General features: G+C 38.9%; 1 protein-coding gene and 1 long non-coding RNA gene across 5 annotated transcripts in view; one reads left to right on the plus strand and one right to left on the minus strand.

The window, feature by feature from the left end:
- Window positions 1-20,000, plus strand: part of LOC123502275 — a 487,861-nt gene that overhangs the window by 459,881 nt on the left and 7,980 nt on the right. The gene's annotated exons all lie outside the window — the stretch shown is intronic.
- Window positions 15,649-18,132, minus strand: LOC123502297. 3 transcript variants are annotated; one of them, XR_006673897.1, is made up of 3 exons: window positions 18,029-18,132; window positions 16,372-16,654; window positions 15,649-16,039 (listed from the first exon to the last, which is right to left on the minus strand). It is a non-coding gene; the product is annotated as an uncharacterized LOC123502297 (long non-coding RNA). The 3 variants fall into 3 exon arrangements; XR_006673898.1 differs by lacking the exon at window positions 18,029-18,132 and adding an exon at window positions 17,303-17,321; XR_006673896.1 differs by lacking the exon at window positions 18,029-18,132 and having other exon boundaries at window positions 16,372-18,022.

A 20,000-nucleotide genomic window follows, 5' to 3' on the forward strand; every position in this document is an offset into this window, starting at 1 on the left:
CTCTCTCTCTCTCTCTCTCTCTCTCTCTCTCTCTCTCTCTCTCTCTCTCTCTCTCTCTCTCTCTCTCTCTCTCTCTCTCTAATATTAATCCAGTTTTATTTATTTCAGATTGTGTTAAGAATATGGAGAAAGACGGACCAAGGCAAGAAGAAGAGGAGGAGGAGGAAGAAGAAGGAAGAAGAAGAAGGAATAGGTGGAGGAATATGAGAAGAAGAAGAAGAAGAAGGAAGAGGTGGAGGAATATGATAAAGAGGATTTCAAGAAGAAAAGAGAAAAGAAAAGGTAAAATAATAAATATTGTCATTTCATCTCTCTCTTCTCTCTCTCTCTCTCTCTCTCTCTCTCTCTCTCTCTCTCTCTCTCTCTCTCTCTCTCTCTCTCTCTCTCTCTCTCTCTCTCTCTCTCTCTCTCTCTCTCTCTCTCTCTCTCTCCTCCTCTCCTCTCCTCCTCCTCCTCCTCCTCCTCCTCCTCCTCCTCCTCCTCCTCCTCCTCCTCCTCCTCCTGTGCTAATACTATTACTATTATTACTATCCCAGTGTGACCTGTGTGACCTCTGACCTTTGCTGCAGGACTCCTTGGACTGCGACTTCACTGTGACCCGAGAGGAGGTGGCCACTCAACGCTGAGGTCACACGGCTCCCTTCCTTATGCAGGTCAGTGGTGTGGTGTGTGGTGTGGGGAGGTGTGGTTGGTTAGGTAGGTTGGGTTAGCCTGGGTAAGATTTTGAAGCCTATTTTAGGCAGTTTGGCATGTTTGGAGGGTATTTTTAAACAGTTTGGCATGTTTTGAGAGCATTTTGAGACAGTTTGGCATGTTTTGAAAGCATTTTGAGACAGTTTGACATGTTTTGAGGGCATTTTAAGACAGTTTGGAGGGCATATTGAGATAGTTTGGTATGTTTTGAGGGTATATTAAGAAAATTTTGGAGGTTTTTAGGGAAATTGAAGACAGTTTGGCAGATTTGGAGGGCATATTAAGGTAGTTTGTTATGTTTTGAGGAAATTTGAGACAGTTTAGCTGGTTTTGAGGCCATGGTAAAATAGTTTGGCATGTTTTGAACACATTTTAAGACAGTTTGGCATGTTCTAAGGGCATATTAAGACAGTTTGACATGTTTTCATGACATATTAAGAGAGTTTGGCAGATTTTAACTGCAATTTAAGAAAGTTTGACAGGTTTTGATGGCATTTTAAGACAATTTGGCAGGTTCTGATGACATTTTAAGACCCACTGCTTCAATAACACTCTGAATTTATGGCCTCCACACTAAAACACTCTCTCTCTCTCTCTCTCTCTCTCTCTCTCTCTCTCTCTCTCTCTCTCTCTCTCTCTCTCTCTCTCTCTCTCTCTCTCTCTCTCTCTCTCTCTCTCTCTCTCATGTTTTGAGGACATTTTAACCCTTGGCTTACGGTGGATGAATTTATTTTCCGTTCCCTACTCACGGGTAATTTTGAAATATCAGAAATATCAGTTGGTTTCAGTCACTATATGATCCAGTAATTCATTATCGAGCAATGCCAAGAAATAATGACACAGCCCGCGCCAATCTTCAAATGTCAAGCGGGAAAAATCATGATTACCGATACGATCGCCGTCTCTCTGGACGGAACAATATCATCATTCATGTACGATCACCGTAAGCCAAGAAGGGTTAAGATAGTTTGTCAGGTTTTGAGGACATTTTAACACAATTTGACATCTCCTCCTCCTCCTCCTCCTCCTCCTCCTCCTCCTCCTCCTCCTCCTCCCTCCTCCTCCTCCTCCTCCTCCTCCTCCTCTTGTGCTAATACAATTACTATTATTACTATCCCAGTGTGACCTGACCTGTGTGACCTCTGACCTTTGCCACAGGATTCCTGGAATGTGACTTCACTGTGACCCGAGAGGAGGTACCTCGGCCACTCAACGCTGAGGTCACACGGCTCTCTTCCTTATGCAGGTCAGTGGTGTGGTGTGAGGTGTGGGAGGTGTGGTTAGGTTACATTAGGTTAGGTTGGGCAGTTAAGGTTTTGAGGAATTGAGGCAGTTTGTCATGTTTTGAGGGTATATTTAAACAGTTTGGCATATTTTAAGGGCATTTTAGATAGTTTGGCATGTGTTGAGGGTATTTTGAGACAGTTTGATGTGTTTGGTGGGCAGTTTAAGACAGTTTAGTATATTTTGAGACAGTTTGGCATGTTTGAGGATATTTTAAAACAGTTTGACATGTTTTATGGCCATATTGAGATAGTTTGGCATGTTTTGAGGGCATTTTGAGAGTTTGACATTTTTTTAGGGCATTTTAATACATTTTGGCAGGTTTTGAGAGCAATTTAAAACAGTTTGGCTGGTTTTCAGGGTATATTAAGACAATTTGAGAGGTTTTGAAGTGAATTGAAGACAGTTTGGCAGGTTTTCAGGGCATATTAAGACAGTTTGGTATGTTTTGAGGGCAATTTTAGACAGTTTGGCAGGTTTTGAGGCCAATTTAAGATAGTTTGACATGTTTTGATGGCATTTTAAGACAGTTTGGCAGGTTTTGAGGGCATATTAAGGCAGTTTGGCAGATTTTGAGTGCAATTTATATATATATATATATATATATATATATATATATATATATATATATATATATATATATATATATATATATATATATATATAGTTAGTGGTAGCATTTTGCATATATTGTAATATAACAGCATATTCTTATTTGATTTATAATTAACAGTGGTAGTGGTAGCCTTTTCCAAGATATCATACTGGAATAGGTGGAAGCTTGAATTATATATGTATATTGATTTTAATGCAAGTTTAATTTTTGAGTTACTTGTGTTAACCTAAGGATGTAAAATTTCCATAACTAAGAAAGTAACAATTCTGTTTTGTAATCATGTGCATTGTGTATAATTTGTTGCATATTAATTATTTAAGATCATAGCAATACACTAGAAATTTAGAATAAACTAAAATTTTTCTATTTAATTGAAAAGATTAGGTGAAAGCTCATTTTCTGAATTGGTCTACTAATGTGTAAGTACATCTTTAATTTGAGACAGATTTGGCATGTTATGAAGCCATTTTAAGGCAGTTTGTCATGTTTTGAGGACATTTTAAGACAGTTTGGTATGTTTTGAGGGCATTTTAAGATAGTTTGCCAGGTTTTGAGGAAATTATAAGACAGTTTGATATGTTTTGATAGGATTTTAAGACAGTTTTGCATGTTTTGAGGTCAGTTAAAAAAGTTTGACATGTTTTAACGGCATTTGAGTTGCGTTCAGTTCAGTTTACAAAATAGTGAAGGTGACTCAATATAAACAGTGCACCTCTCATTACAGGAAAGTCAAGTCCCTGAATGCTGCCAAGGAGAGACACTGCTGCTGGAACACTGCACCACCAAGCCAAGACAAGACAAGCGACAACACAACACAAGCCTTCTACAACACCTACAGCCATCAGCAACACCCAGAGTACAAGACAACACCTGGAGCCATGAAGAATAGTTAGGATAGATTAGCAGTTTGGCATTTTTAATTATAAGGACATTTTAAGACCATTTGACATGTTTTATGGTATTTTAAGACCATTTGGCATGTTTGTATGGTATTTAAGACCATTTGGCATGTTTTTATGGTATGTTAAGACCATTTGGCATGTTTTTATGGTATGTTAAGACCATTTGGCATGTTTTATGGTATGTTAAGACCATTTGGCATGTTTTATGGTATTTTAAGACCATTTGGCATGTTTTATGGTATTTTAAGACCATTTGGCATGTTTTTATGTTTTAAGACCATTTGACATGTTTTATGGTATTTTAAGACCATTTGACATGTTTTATGGTATTTTAAGACCATTTGGCATGTTTTTATGGTATTTTAAGACCATTTGGCATGTTTTTATGGTTTAAGACCATTTGGCATTTTTTATGGTATTTTAAGACCATTTGGCATTTTTGAGGGCATTTGAAGAAAGTTTGGCTATGGTAATACCCTTTTTGACATTAACCCTTCAGTACCATGACACATTTCCATATTCCTTGTGGTGACTATTTGGTGATTTTGTACAGCTTCACAAACTCATGTGGGGATGAAAATTGTGAAGACTGTGGCCATTAATCTTGTGACCTTCATAGACCTTCAATAATGTCAATAAAATGGTCTAATGGTGCACAAATCTCAAGGTAAAATGTGTCCCAGTACTGAAGGGGTTAAGAAGGGTGTATGGAGGTGACAAGATTAATGGGCACAGTCTTCACTATTTCAATCCCCCACATGAGTTTGTGAAGCAAGTGTTGGATTCTCTGGACAAAGATGCAGTGTGCTTGTTAAGAGATTGACTCAGCACTCACTCACTCCTTCACTTACTGAACTCAGAGGAATGAAGAATGTGCATTGTTGCTGCTTGTGTGTCAGACAAAGGCCTGTATTCACAAACACTTTGGTGTCTCAACAACACGCCTTCCAAGGCCACAGAGATCACTGGCAGGGTTTTCATGAGTGTTTCTCCACTTAATATTGTAGAAATGTCACTCTGCCTCAGGAACCATAAAATACCCTTATTCTCTCACCACCACTGTTTTCCAAGGCCACACAGATGACTGGCAGGGTTTTCAAGACTGTTTCTCCACTTAATAATACAGAAATCTTGTCATTCTGCCTTTAGAACTGTAAAAACATTCTTCAAAACTCTTTATTCTCTCTCTATAACAATTTTCCAAGGCCACAGAGATGACTGGCAGGGTTTTCAAGACTGTTTCTCCAGTTAATAATATAGAAATCTTGTCATTCTGCCTTTCTCTCTCTCTCTCTCTCTCTCTCTCTCTCTCTCTCTCTCTCTCTCTCTCTCTCTCTCTCTCTCTCTCTCTCTCTCTCTCTCTCTCTCTCTCTCTCTCTCTCTCTCTTCTTAATGGCAATGAAATGATCTAATGGTACACAAATCTCAAGGTAAAAATGTGTCCCAGTACTGAAGGGGTTAAATAGTGAAGACTGTGGCCATTAATCTTGTCACCTCCATAGACCCTTCCTAATGTCAATAAAATGGTCTAATGGTACACAAATCTCAAGGTAAAAATGTGTCCCAGTACTGAAGGGGTAAAATAGTGAAGATTATGGCCATTAATCTTCTGCCTTCCATAGATCTTTCCAAGTGTCAATAAAATGGTCTAATGGTACGCAGATCTCAAGGTAGAAATATGTCCCAGTACTGAAGGGGTTAAAATAGTGAAGACTTGCCATTATTCTTCTGCCCTCTATAGACCTTTCCTGATGTCAATAAAATGTCTAATTGTACACAAATTTCAAGGTAAAATGTGTGTCAATGTTGAAGGGGTTAAAATAGTGAAGAATGTGGCCATTAGTCTTCTGACGTCTATAGATCTTTCCTACTGTCAATAAAATGGTCTAATGGTACACAAAATCTCAAGATGTCCTAGTATTAAAGGGGTTAAAATAATGAAGAATGTGGCAGTTAATCTTCTGACCTCTGTAGACCTTTCCTAATGTCAATAAAATGGTCTAATGGTACAGAAATGTCAAGGTAAAATGTGTCCCAGTACTGAAGGGGTTAAAATAGTGAAGACTGTGACCATTAACCTTCTGATGTCTATAAACTTTTCCTAATATCAATAAAATGGTTTAATGGTACACAGATCTCAGGGTAAAATGTGTCCCAGTACTGAAGGGTTGAAATAGTGAAGACTGTGAGCATTAATCTTGTGATCTCCATACACCTCTCCATTTTATTGATATTAGCAAGGGTCTATGGTGGTCAAAGGATTAATGGCCACAGCCTTCACTATTTTAATCAATTCAGTACTGGGACACATTTTACCTTGAGATTTGTGTACCATTAGACCATTTTATTGATATTAGCAAGGGTCTATGGTGGTCAAAGGATTAATGGCCACAGCCTTCACTATTTTAATCAATTCAGTACTAGGACACATTTTACCCTGAGATTTGTGTACCATTAGACCATTTTAATGACATTAGCAAGGGTGTATGGAGGGCACAAGATTAATGTGTGTGTGGTTTTAAAATGTTGTTTTCATGTATATTATTACTATTTGATTGTTTACTTTGATCTCTCTCTCTCTCTCTCTCTCTCTCTCTCTCTCTCTCTCTCTCTCTCTCTCTCTCTCTCTCTCTCTCTCTCTCTCTCTCTTTCTTTCTCTCTCTCTCTCTCTCTCTCTCTTCTCTCTCTCTCTCTCTCTCTCTCTCTCTCTCTCTCTCTCTCTCTCTCTCTCTCTCTCTCTCTCTCTCTCTCTCTCTCTCTCTCTCTCTCTCTCTCTCTCTCTCTCTCTCTCTCTCTCTCTCTCTCTCTCTCTCTCTCTCTCTCTCTCTCTCTCTCTCTCTCTCTCTCTCTCTCTCTCTCTCTCTCTCTCTCTCTCTCTCTCTCTCTCTCTCTCTCTCTTTCTCTTTCTTTCTTTCTTTCTTTCTTTCTCTTTCTTCTCTCTCTCTCTCTCTCTCTCTCTCTCTCTCTCTCTCTCTCTCTCTCTCTCTCTCTCTCTCTCTCTCTCTTTCCATTTTTATCTTTGAGTATTTGTTAACTTTTAAAATTGTTTAAAAATAATTTATGAAGTTGAAATTTCTTAAAATTTTGCAAAGTTGAAAATTAGCGCAGATCTTTTATGTTAAGTTGTATTTTCATGTTAATATTTATTGTATATTAAGTTGAAAATTATTGTGACTAATTCTTTTATATATGTAGACTTTAATTCTTTTATATATGATTCAATGTAAACAGTGCACCTCTCATTACAGGAAAGTCAAGTCCCTGAATGCTGCCAAGGAGAGACACTGCTGCTGGAACACTGCACCACCAAGCCAAGACAAGACAAGCCACAACACAACACAAGCCTTCTACAACACCTACAGCCATCAGCAACACCCAGAGTACAAGACAACACCTGGAGCCATGAAGAATAGTTAGGATAGATTAGCAGTTTGGCATTTTTATTTTTTATGGACATTTTAAGACCATTTGACATGTTTTTATGGTATTTTAAGACCATTTGACATGTTTTATGGTATTTTAAGACCATTTGACATGTTTTATGGTATTTTAAGACCATTTGGCATGTTTTATGTATTTTAAGACCATTTGGCATGTTTTATGGTATTTTAAGACCATTTGGCATGTTTTTGTATTTTAAGACCATTTGCATGTTTTATGGTATTTTAAGACCATTTGGCATGTTTTATGGTATTTTAAGACCATTTGGCATGTTTTTATGGTATTTTAAGACCATTTGGCATGTTTTTGAGGGCATTTGAAGAAAGTTTGGCTATGGTAATACCCTTTTTTGACATTAACCCTTCAGTACCATGACACATTTCCATATTCCTTGTGGTGACTATTTGGTGATTTTGTACAGCTTCACAAACTCGTGGGGGTGAAAATTGTGAAGACTGTGGCCATTAATTTTGTGACCTTCATAGACCTTCGATAATGTCAATAAAATGGTCTAATGGTGCACAAATCTCAAGGTAAAAATGTGTCCCAGTACTGAAGGGGTTAAGAAGGGTGTATGGAGATGACAAGATTAATGGGCACAGTCTTCACTATTTCAATTCCCCACATGAGTTTGTGAAGCAAGTGTTGGATTCTCTGGACAAAGATGCAGTGTGCTTGTTAAGAGATTCACTCAGCACTCACTCACTCCTTCACTTACTGAACTCAGAGGGAATGAAGAATGTGCATTGTTGCTGCTTGTGTGTCAGACAAAGGCCTGTATTCACAAACACTTAGCTGTCTCAACAACACGCCTTCCAAGGCCACAGAGATCACTGGCAGGGTTTTCATGAGTGTTTCTCCACTTAATATTGTAGAAATGTCACTCTGCCTCAGGAACCATAAAAATACCCTTATTCTCTCACCACCACTGTTTTCCAAGGCCACACAGATGACTGGCAGCATTTTCAAGACTGTTTCTCCACTTAATAATACAGAAATCTTGTCATTCTGCCTTTACAACTGTAAAAACATTCTTCAAAACTCTTTATTCTCTCTCTATAACAATTTTCCAAGGCCACAGAGATGACTGGCAGGGTTTTCAAGACTGTTTCTCCAGTTAATAATATAGAAATCTTGTCATTCTGCCTTTAGAACTCTCTCTCTCTCTCTCTCTCTCTCTCTCTCTCTCTCTCTCTCTCTCTCTCTCTCTCTCTCTCTCTCTCTCTCTCTCTCTCTCTCTCTCTCTCTCTTTTTCTTAATGGCAATGAAATGGTCTAATGGTACACAAATCTCAAGGTAAAATGTGTCCCAGTACTGAAGGGGTTAAATAGTGAAGACTGTGGCCATTAATCTTGTCACCTCCATAGACCCTTGCTAATGTCAATAAAATGGTCTAATGGTACACAAATCTCAAGGTAAAAATGTGTCCCAGTACTGAAGGGGTAAAATAGTGAAGATTATGGCCATTAATCTTCTGCCTTCCATAGATCTTTCCAAGTGTCAATAAAATGGTCTAATGGTACGCAGATCTCAAGGTAGAAATATGTCCCAGTACTGAAGGGGTTAAAATAGTGAAGACTTGCCATTATTCTTCTGCCCTCTATAGACCTTTCCTGATGTCAATAAAATGTCTAATTGTACACAAATTTCAAGGTAAAATGTGTCTCAATGTTGAAGGGGTTAAAATAGTGAAGAATGTGGCCATTAGTCTTCTGACGTCTATAGATCTTTCCTACTGTCAATAAAATGGTCTAATGGTACACAAAATCTCAAGATGTCCTAGTATTAAAGGGGTTAAAATAATGAAGAATGTGGCAGTTAATCTTCTGACCTCTGTAGACCTTTCCTAATGTCAATAAAATGGTCTAATGGTACAGAAATGTCAAGGTAAAATGTGTCCCAGTACTGAAGGGGTTAAAATAGTGAAGACTGTGACCATTAACCTTCTGATGTCTATAAACTTTTCCTAATATCAATAAAATGGTTTAATGGTACACAGATCTCAGGGTAAAATGTGTCCCAGTACTGAAGGGTTGAAATAGTGAAGACTGTGGCCATTAATCTTGTGATCTCCATACACCTCTCCATTTTATTGATATTAGCAAGGGTCTATGGTGGTCAAAGGATTAATGGCCACAGCCTTCACTATTTTAATCAATTCAGTACTGGGACACATTTTACCTTGAGATTTGTGTACCATTAGACCATTTTATTGATATTAGCAAGGGTCTATGGTGGTCAAAGGATTAATGGCCACAGCCTTCACTATTTTAATCAATTCAGTACTAGGACACATTTTACCTTGAGATTTGTGTACCATTAGACCATTTTAATGACATTAGCAAGGGTGTATGGAGGGCACAAGATTAATGTGTGTGTGTTGTTTTAAAATGTTGTTTTCATGTATATTATTACTATTTGATTGTTTACTTTGATTGCTCTCTCTCTCTCTCTCTCTCTCTCTCTCTCTCTCTCTCTCTCTCTCTCTCTCTCTCTCTCTCTCTCTCTCTCTCTCTCTCTCTCTCTCTCTCTCTTTCTCTCTCTCTCTCTCTCTCTCTCTCTCTCTCTCTCTCTCTCTCTCTCTCTCTCTCTCTCTCTCTCTCTCTCTCTCTCTCTCTCTCTCTCTCTCTCTCTCTCTCTCTCTCTCTCTCTCTCTCTCTCTCTCTCTCTCTCTCTCTCTCTCTCTCTCTCTCTCTCTCTCTCTCTCTCTCTCTCTCTCTCTCTCTCTCTCTCTCTCTCTCTCTCTTCTTTCTTTCTTTCTTTCTCTCTCTCTCTCTCTCTCTCTCTCTCTCTCTCTCTCTCTCTCTCTCTCTCTCTCTCTCTCTCTCTCTCTCTCTCTTTCCATTTTTATCTTTGAGTATTTGTTAACTTTTAAAATTGTTTAAAAATAATTTATGAAGTTGAAATTTCTTAAAATTTTGCAAAGTTGAAAATTAGCGCAGATCTTTTATGTTAAGTTGTATTTTCATGTTAATATTTATTGTATATTAAGTTGAAAATTATTGTAGACTAATTCTTTTATATATGTAGACTTTAATTCTTTTATATATGATTCAATGTAAACAGTGCACCTCTCATTACAGGAAAGTCAAGTCCCTGAATGCTGCCAAGGAGAGACACTGCTGCTGGAACACTGCACCACCAAGCCAAGACAAGACAAGCCACAACACAACACAAGCCTTCTACAACACCTACAGCCATCAGCAACACCCAGAGTACAAGACAACACCTGGAGCCATGAAGAATAGTTAGGATAGATTAGCAGTTTGGCATTTTTATTTTAAGGACATTTTAAGACCATTTGACATGTTTTTATGGTATTTTAAGACCATTTGACATGTTTTATGGTATTTTAAGACCATTTGACATGTTTTATGGTATTTAAGACCATTTGGCATTTTTTTATGTTTTTATGTATGTTTAAGACCATTTGACATGTTTTTATGGTATGTTAAGACCATTTGGCATGTTTTTATGGTATTTTAAGACCATTTGGCATGTTTTTATGGTATTTTAAGACCATTTGGCATGTTTTATGGTATTTTAAGACCATTTGGCATGTTTTTATGGTATTTTAAGACCATTTGGCATGTTTTATGGTATTTTAAGACCATTTGGCATGTTTTGAGAGCATTTGAAGAAAGTTTGGCTATGGTAATACCCTTTTTTGACATTAACCCTTCAGTACCATGACACATTTCCATATTCCTTGTGGTGACTATTTGGTGATTTTGTACAGCTTCACAAACTCATGGGGTGAAAATTGTGAAGACTGTGGCCATTAATTTTGTGACCTTCATAGACCTTCGATAATGTCAATAAAATGGTCTAATGGTGCACAAATCTCAAGGTAAAAATGTGTCCCAGTACTGAAGGGGTTAAGAAGGGTGTATGGAGGTGACAAGATTAATGGGCACAGTCTTCACTATTTCAATCCCCCACATGAGTTTGTGAAGCAAGTGTTGGATTCTCTGGACAAAGATGCAGTGTGCTTGTTAAGAGATTCACTCAGCACTCACTCACTCCTTCACTTACTGAACTCAGAGGGAATGAAGAATGTGCATTGTTGCTGCTTGTGTGTCAGACAAAGGCCTGTATTCACAAACACTTTGGTGTCTCAACAACACGCCTTCCAAGGCCACAGAGATCACTGGCAGGGTTTTCATGAGTGTTTCTCCACTTAATATTGTAGAAATGTCACTCTGCCTCAGGAACCATAAAATACCCTTATTCTCTCATCACCACTGTTTTCCAAGGCCACACAGATGACTGGCAGGGTTTTCAAGACTGTTTCTCCACTTAATAATACAGAAATCTTGTCATTCTGCCTTTACAACTGTAAAACATTCTTCAAAACTCTCTCTCTCTATGACAATTTTCCAAGGCCACAGAGATGACTGGCAGGGTTTTCAAGACTGTTTCTCCACTTAATAATACAGAAATCTTGTCATTCTCTCTCTCTCTCTCTCTCTCTCTCTCTCTCTCTCTCTCTCTCTCTCTCTCTCTCTCTCTCTCTCTCTCTCTCTCTCTCTCTCTCTCTCTCTCTCTCTCTCTCTATCTCTTTTTCTTAATGGCAATGAAAAGATCTAATGGTACACAAATCTCAAGGTAAAAATGTGTCCCAGTACTGAAGGGGTTAAATAGTGAAGACTGTGGCCATTAATCTTGTCACCTCCATAGACCCTTCTAATGTCAATAAAATGGTCTAATGGTACACAAATCTCAAGGTAAAAATGTGTCCCAGTACTGAAGGGGTAAAAATAGTGAAGATTGTGGCCATTAATCTTCTGCCTTCCATAGATCTTTCCAAGTGTCAATAAAATGGTCTAATGGTACGCAGATCTCAAGGTAGAAATATGTCCCAGTACTGAAGGGGTTAAAATAGTGAAGACTTGCCATTATTCTTCTGCCCTCTATAGACCTTTCCTGATGTCAATAAAATGTCTAATTGTACACAAATTTCAAGGTAAAAATGTGTGTCAATGTTGAAGGGGGTTAAAATAGTGAAGAATGTGGCCATTAGTCTTCTGACGTCTATAGATCTTTCCTACTGTCAATAAAATGGTCTAATGGTACACAAAATCTCAAGATGTCCTAGTATTAAAGGGGTTAAAATAATGAAGAATGTGGCCGTTAATCTTCTGACCTCTGTAGACCTTTCCTAATGTCAATAAAATGGTCTAATGGTACAGAAATGTCAATGTAGAAATGTGTCCCAGTACTGAAGGGGTTAAAATAGTGAAGACTGTGACCATTAACCTTCTGATGTCTATAAACTTTTCCTAATATCAATAAAATGGTTTAATGGTACACAGATCTCAGGGTAAAATGTGTCCCAGTACTGAAGGGGTTGAAATAGTGAAGACTGTGGCCATTAATCTTGTGATCTCCATACACCTCTCCATTTTATTGATATTAGCAAGGGTCTATGGTGGTCAAAGGATTAATGCTACAGCCTTCACTATTTTAATCCTTCAGCCTTCACATTTTATTATTTTAATGGTCAATTAATGGCCACAGCCTTCACTATTTTAACCCTTCAGTACTGGGACACATTTTACCTTGAGATTTGTGTACCATTAGACCATTTTAATGACATTGGCAAGGGTGTATGGAGGGCACAAGATTAATGTGTGTGTTGTTTTAAAATGTTGTTTTCATGTATATTATTACTATTTGATTGTTTACTTTGATTGCTCTCTCTCTCTCTCTCTCTCTCTCTCTCTCTCTCTCTCTCTCTCTCTCTCTCTCTCTCTCTCTCTCTCTCTCTCTCTCTCTCTCTCTCTCTCTCTCTCTCTCTCTCTCTCTCTCTCTCTCTCTCTCTCTCTCTCTCTCTCTCTCTCTCTCTCTCTCTCTCTCTCTCTCTCTCTCTCTCTCTCTCTCTCTCTCTTTCTCTCTCTCTCTCTCTCTCTCTCTCTCTCTCTCTCTCTCTCTCTCTCTCTCTCTCTCTCTCTCTCTCTCTCTCTCTCTCTCTCTCTCTCTCTCTCTCTCTCTCTCTCTCTCTCTCTCTGGAATGGCAATGAAAAGATCTAATGGTACACAAATCTCAAGGTAAAAATGTGTCCCAGTACTGAAGGGGTTAAATAGTGAAGACTGTGGCTATTAATCTTGTCACCTCCATAGACCCTTGCTAATGTCAATAAAATGGTCTAATGGTACACAAATCTCAAGGTAAAAATGTGTCCCAGTACTGAAGGGGTAAAATAGTGAAGATTATGGCCATTAATCTTCTGCCTTCAATAGATCTTTCCAAGTGTCAATAAAATGGTCTAATGGTACGCAGATCTCAAGGTAGAAATATGTCCCAGTACTGAAGGGGTTAAAATAGTGAAGACTTGCCATTATTCTTCTGCCCTCTATAGACCTTTCCTGATGTCAATAAAATGTCTAATTGTACACAAATTTCAAGGTAAAATGTGTCTCAATGTTGAAGGGGTTAAAATAGTGAAGAATGTGGCCATTAGTCTTCTGACGTCTATAGATCTTTCCTACTGTCAATAAAATGGTCTAATGGTACACAAAATCTCAAGATGTCCCAGTATTAAAGGGGTTAAAATAATGAAGAATGTGGACGTTAATCTTCTGACCTCTGTAGACCTTTCCTAATGTCAATAAAATGGTCTAATGGTACAGAAATGTCAAGGTAAAATGTGTCCCAGTACTGAAGGGGTTAAAATAGTGAAGACTGTGACCATTAACCTTCTGATGTCTATAAACGTTTCCTAATATCAATAAAATGGTTTAATGGTACATGGATCTCAGGGTAAAAATGTGTCCCAGTACTGAAGGGGTTGAAATAGTGAAGACTGTGGCCATTAATCTTGTGATCTCCATACACCTCTCCATTTTATTGATATTAGCAAGGGTCTATGGTGGTCATAGTATTAATGGCCACAGCCTTCACTATTTTAATCAATTCAGTACTGGGACACATTTTTACCTTGAGATTGTACTACCATTAGACCATTTTATTGATATTAGCAAGGGTGTATGGTGGTCAAAGGATTAATGGCCACAGCCTTCACTATTTTAATCAATTCAGTACTGGGACACATTTTTTCCTTGAGATTTGTGTACCATTAGACCATTTTAATGACATTAGCAAGGGTGTATGGAGGGCACAAGATTAATGTGTGTTGTTTTAAAATGTTGTTTTCATGTATATTATTACTATTTGATTGTTTACTTTGATTGCGCTCTCTCTCTCTCTCTCTCTCTCTCTCTCTCTCTCTCTCTCTCTCTCTCTCTCTCTCTCTCTCTCTCTCTCTCTCTCTCTCTCTCTCTCTCTCTCTCTCTCTCTCTCTCTCTCTCTCTCTCTCTCTCTCTCTCTCTCTCTCTCTCTCTCTCTCTCTCTCTCTCTCTCTCTCTCTCTCTCTCTCTCTCTCTCTCTCTCTCTCTCTCTCTCTCTCTCTCTCTCTCTCTCTCTCTCTCTCTCTCTCTCTCTCTCTCTCTCTCTCTCTCTCTCTCTCTCTCTCTCTCTCTCTCTCTCTCTCTCTCTCTCTCTCTCTCTCTCTCTCTCTCTCTCTCTCTCTCTCTCTCTCTCTCTTCTCTCTCTCTCTCTCTCTCTCTCTCTCTCTCTCTCTCTCTCTCTCTCTCTCTCTCTCTCTCTCTCTCTCTCTCTCTCTCTCTCTCTCTCTCTCTCTCTCTCTCTCTCTCTCTCTCTCTCTCTCTCTCTCTCTCTCTCTCTCTCTCTCTCTCTCTCTCTCTCTCTCTCTCTCTCTCTCTCTCTCTCTCTTTATCTTTGAATATTTGTTAACTTGAAAAGTTGTTTAAAAATAATTTGTGAAGTTGAAATTTCTTAAAATTTTGCAAAGTTGAAAATTCATGTTAATATTTATTGTATATTATAAATTGATGTTAATATTGATGTTAATATTTATTGTATATTAAGTTGAAAATTATTGTAGACTTAAATTTTTATATATTATTTATATTAAGTTGAAAATCATTGTAGACTTTTTTTTTTTTTTTTTTTTTTATACTGTTAAGTTGAAAATTTGTCTTTATTGTCTAGACTTTTTCACCATAGGATTTTGCTCACTTTTTATACTTTTTATTTTTAAGTTGAAAATTTGTGTAGACTTTCTCTGTATTCTTTGTATATATATATATATTGTTTTTTTTATTCAGTTGAAAATATTTGTGGGGTTTTTTTTGCAGGCAATGTGTAATAATGTCAAAAATTGAATAAAAGTGTAGGGAGACTCTTGTATTTAATTTTAGCTCCAATATGCATCCACCTTATCTCCGGAGACTCTTTAGAGTATTTTCGACTTAGTACGTTTTTTAGGGCCCGTTTTGGGCTTTTTTGCCATTTTTTCTAGATTTTTACCATTTTTAGTGTTTTTTTGGCCAGTAGTGCTGCTGTATTTTATGTAGACCGTTTGAAGATTTTTCAGCCAGATGGTAGGTAGGTAGGTGTATTTTGGGACCATTTTTACATAAAGTATTGATTGATCAATGTCATGTAACTTTTTCGCTTTAGTTTCATTTCCTAACAACCACTTTTGTATTGCTTATGATAAAGAAAAAGCTTCAAATCTAGCGCGTTTTATTTCTGGGGTGATCGTTTAGAGCGAGTGTAGGTGGGTGGTCAATGGAGGCAATATTGGTGTGTCAGACGGATCCAAGCCAGCTTGAGGCGACTACTCACTGAAACCACCCACAACCCACAAATATTCCCAGGAAAGGAAATTTACCGAAACAAAAAGATTTCTTTACACATTATTATTCAGTAGTGACAACAGATCCAAGTACAGTGACACCACCATAATGAGGTGGTAGTGGCAGCAAGCGTTGAATAGGAGGATGTCTGCTATGCGAAGCTGAATCTCTGGACTGCGGTGGTGGAGTTAGTGGTGGTGGTGGTGTAGCAGGTGTTTGCCAGGCCGCTGCGAGGCGAAGTCCCTCAGTGCCAGTAGCTGCGACGGCGACACGTGTATTAGCAGGACGGAAGTGAAGGCCCAATGCGAGGCAGTGCCCCTCCGAGTAGCGGTAGCAGCGGCAACGGTCAATGTAGGCGCAGTGCGAAGCCAGAGAGTCCTTCCCTTGATGGTGCAGGACGCACGGGATCGCTGCAGTCATGGCTTCGGATCACCAACTCCTGTAATGGAGAAAAATTAACTGATTATCTCCATATGTACCACGCCACACTGTCCTACATACAATACACACTTCACTGCCTCAGTCAGCCTCTCACTCGCCCTCCTCGATCGTTATTCCACTTACACTCCAGTTACACCCTTCTCCCTCGTTCTCCTCCCAGCGTCTCCCGTGTTACGTAGTATCCTGGCCTTCACCGTCCTGACACTCCCATCCCTTCATTCTCACATCTCCCACGCCAGTCTCAGTAAACCACACCACGTCAAACCCCCTCAAACTTCCCCCACACCCGATCCTCACCCACACAACCAATCTTGCCACACATTCATCTACCTGGTTAGTGGAATCTTCCGTGTCTGCCGTCATCTGTAGGTTCTCGTCTCCAATCCTCCGCCTCACCACACCTGCCTCGCCTCTATCACCCACTCATCCAGCCATCTCCCTCAACGGCGGCAGCGGCGGCGGTGGCGGTCGTTAGAGTAGACCGTGTGCGCGATGCAATCTTACGGCGGTGGCGGAGGCTTCTAGAAGTGTTGGTAGTGAGCGTTGTCCGTCAAAGTGCAAGGTAGACGAGGCTCATTACCGCTGTGGAGTCAGGCCTTTGGATCATCAACGCCTGTAATGGACAAGAATAAGCATGAACAAAGCAGTACCTTGTTTACTTGTTCACTAATTATCCCTACAGCTAACAAGCAAGATTACCCTAAGCAAACTCCTTCACTGCCTCAATCAGCCTTTCACTCTTCATTCTACGTATTCTTACCACCACCACCACCAATACCATCACAAAAACATGAACAGCAGTATCTTTTTCACTAATTATCTCTAAATGACCAACACCACACATTCCCTTTACGTCTTCACTTCCATCCATAATGTGCCCTAACTCGCTCAAACACTTTATTCCCCCCTCTGTCTGTCCTAAAACTCTCACTGCCTCAGCCAACCTTCCACGCGTCTCTACTCCGTTACACGTCTTCAGTGTCCTAACCCAGGCAAGCACTCGCACCACACCATCCATCCCTTCTGTCTATTTTATCACACTGCATTCAGTTAGTTCCCACTCTGCCTCCTCTTGCCACGAGCCCTTCACGCTCACTTCATTCCTCCCAGCCATTCTCAACCCTCCCCACACACAAACCCTCCCACCGTCACTCGTGAACCTCGAGCCATTTACGCCAGCCTACCACTTCAAGAACTAATTTCATGGTTATATCCCCAAACTTATCGTTATGCTACCACATCTCGCTTCTAATGCACGTACCTTGAAACACCAGCCTCGTTACGTTAGGAAATCCTGTCCACTCATTCTTTTCGCCGATTCTGGTACCTATTCTATAACGAGGGAACCACAATGACTAACCTGAAACATTTTAGCCTCAAATACAACTTACTTAAAGGAGTTCTATAGTAACGCGACCCGTTTAATCCCTTCAGCACCAAGACGCGTTTTCATATTCCTTCTCTTACTATTTGGTGATTTTATACAACTTGAGAAACCTTGTGACATCCATACACGCTTTGTAACATCAATAGAATGATTTAATCGTACACATCTCAAGGTGAAAATGCGTCACAGTACTGGAGAGGTTGAGCGTAATTCTTCCTTCCTACACAACTACAATGACCACGAAAACACTACACTTGTTACAGCCATTACACAAATCTATTCTGAACCCACGTTACTCTAACCACACTAGTGAATGAACGACCATCTGCCCTTATTGACAACTACACCAAGTAAATTTAACACTCACGTAGCGATGGTTCCTGATACATCCTACATTGACACACAGACAGACATCGTACAATTAACCTTCCAATAGACGCAGTGCACATCCTACACATACCCAGTTATCCTTTATCAGTCAACATTCCTAACAACCTTCAAGTTACTGACTAACAATTTCCTATCACCACTGCAGTGTCAACGCGCACACACCACCAACACCTCATACCTACACTGTTCATTTACATAAAAACCACTAACCTCTCCTCTCTGTGCTGTGCTGTGGTGTGGTGTGGTCCGATAATCTCACAGCAGCGGCACGTCACCCCGCCGCACGAAAACCCACGCAGATCAAGCTTCCCGTTTCATTCATGTACGATCACCGTAAGCCAAGAAGGGTTAAGATAGTTTGTCATGTTTTGAGGACATTTTAAGACAATTTGACTCCTCCTCCTCCTCCTCCTCCTCCTCCTCCTCCTCCTCCTGTGCTAATACTATTACTATTATTACTATCCCAGTGTGACCTGTGTGACCTCTGACCTTTGCCACAGGATTCCTGGACTGCGATTTCACTGTGACCCAAGAGGAGGTGGCCACTCAACGCTGAGGTCACACGGCTCTCTTCCTTATGCAAGTCAGTGGTGTGGTGTGAGGTGTGGGGAGGTGTGGTTAGGTTACATTAGGTTAGGTTGGGCAGTTAAGGTTTTGAGGGCATTTTGAGGCAGTTTGTCATGTTTTGAGGGTATATTTAAACAGTTTGGCATATTTTAAGGGCATTTTAGATAGTTTGGCATGTGTTGAGGGTATTTTGAGACAGTTTGATGTGTTTGGTGGGCAGTTTAAGACAGTTTGATGTCTTTGGTGGGCAGTTTAAGACAGTTTAGCATATTTTGAGACAGTTTGGCATGTTTGAGGATATTTTAAAACAGTTTGACATGTTTTATGGCCATATTGAGACAGTTTGGCATGTTTTTAGGGCATTTTGAGAGTTTGACATGTTTTGAGGGCATTTTCATACATTTTGGCAGGTTTTGAGAGCAATTTGAAACAGTTTGGCTGATTTTCAGGGTATATTAAGACAATTTGAGAGGTTTTGAGGTGAATTGAAGACAGTTTGGCAGGTTTTCAGGGCATATTAAGACAGTTTGGTATGTTTTGAGGGCAATTTTAGACAGTTTGGCAGGTTTTGAGGCCATTTAAGACAGTTTGACATGTTTTGATGGCATTTAAGACAGTTTGGCAGGTTTGAGGTCATATTAAGGCAGTTTGGCAGATTTTGAGTGCAATTATATATATATATATATATATATATATATATATATATATATATATATATATATATATATATATATATATAGTTAGGCATTTTGCATTATTGTAAATAACAGCATATTCTTATTTGATTTATAATTAACAGTGCTAGCTAGTGCTAGCCTTTTCCAAGATATCATACTGGAATAGGTGGAAGCTCGAATATATATATATATTATTAATTTTAATGCAAGTTTAATTTTTGAGTTACTTATGTTAACCTCAGGATGTAAAATTTCCATAACTAAGAAAATAACAATTCTGTTTTGTAATCATGTGCATTGTGTATAATTTGTTGTATATTAATTATTTAAGATCATAGCAATACCCTAGAAATGTAGAATAAACTAAACTTTTTTCTATTTAATTGAAAAGATTAGGTGAAAGCTCATTTTTCTGAATTGGTCTACTAATGTGTAATGAATTAATATCAAAGGATGTCAGATTTAATTAAAGAGAAACATACACAACAAAATGAGTTTCTTTTGCTATAATTTGTGTCTGTTTTACAATTTTAATAATTTTAAAAATATTTTTAATCGACAAAATATCGTCAATAAAATTAATAATGAAAATGCACAAGACCAAATGGTCGCTAAAGGAGTAAGAAGTAAGAATTTAAAATAACTGACAAGAATCAGAAGACAGAAGATATTCATTCCAATTACTGAGTAATTTACCTTTGCAAATGTCTTCAAAAAGCTTCTACAATTGCTCCTATTTCACAAACATTCTCAGAAGGACTCACAGCATCCCCCAAAACAAAGCCTCCCATCTGATAACGCTCGTTGTCCACCAACTCATCCTGGTGTCCAGTGCAGTAATCACTATAAGTAGTAGTATCGGTATCGGCTCAATTAGGTGGTATTGGTATCGTTATCGGAATTGGCCAAAATTTTGGTATCGGTACATCTTTAATTTG

Source organism: Portunus trituberculatus, chromosome 11 (assembly GCF_017591435.1).
Source record: "Portunus trituberculatus isolate SZX2019 chromosome 11, ASM1759143v1, whole genome shotgun sequence".
Taxonomy (NCBI): Eukaryota; Metazoa; Arthropoda; class Malacostraca; order Decapoda; family Portunidae; genus Portunus; species Portunus trituberculatus.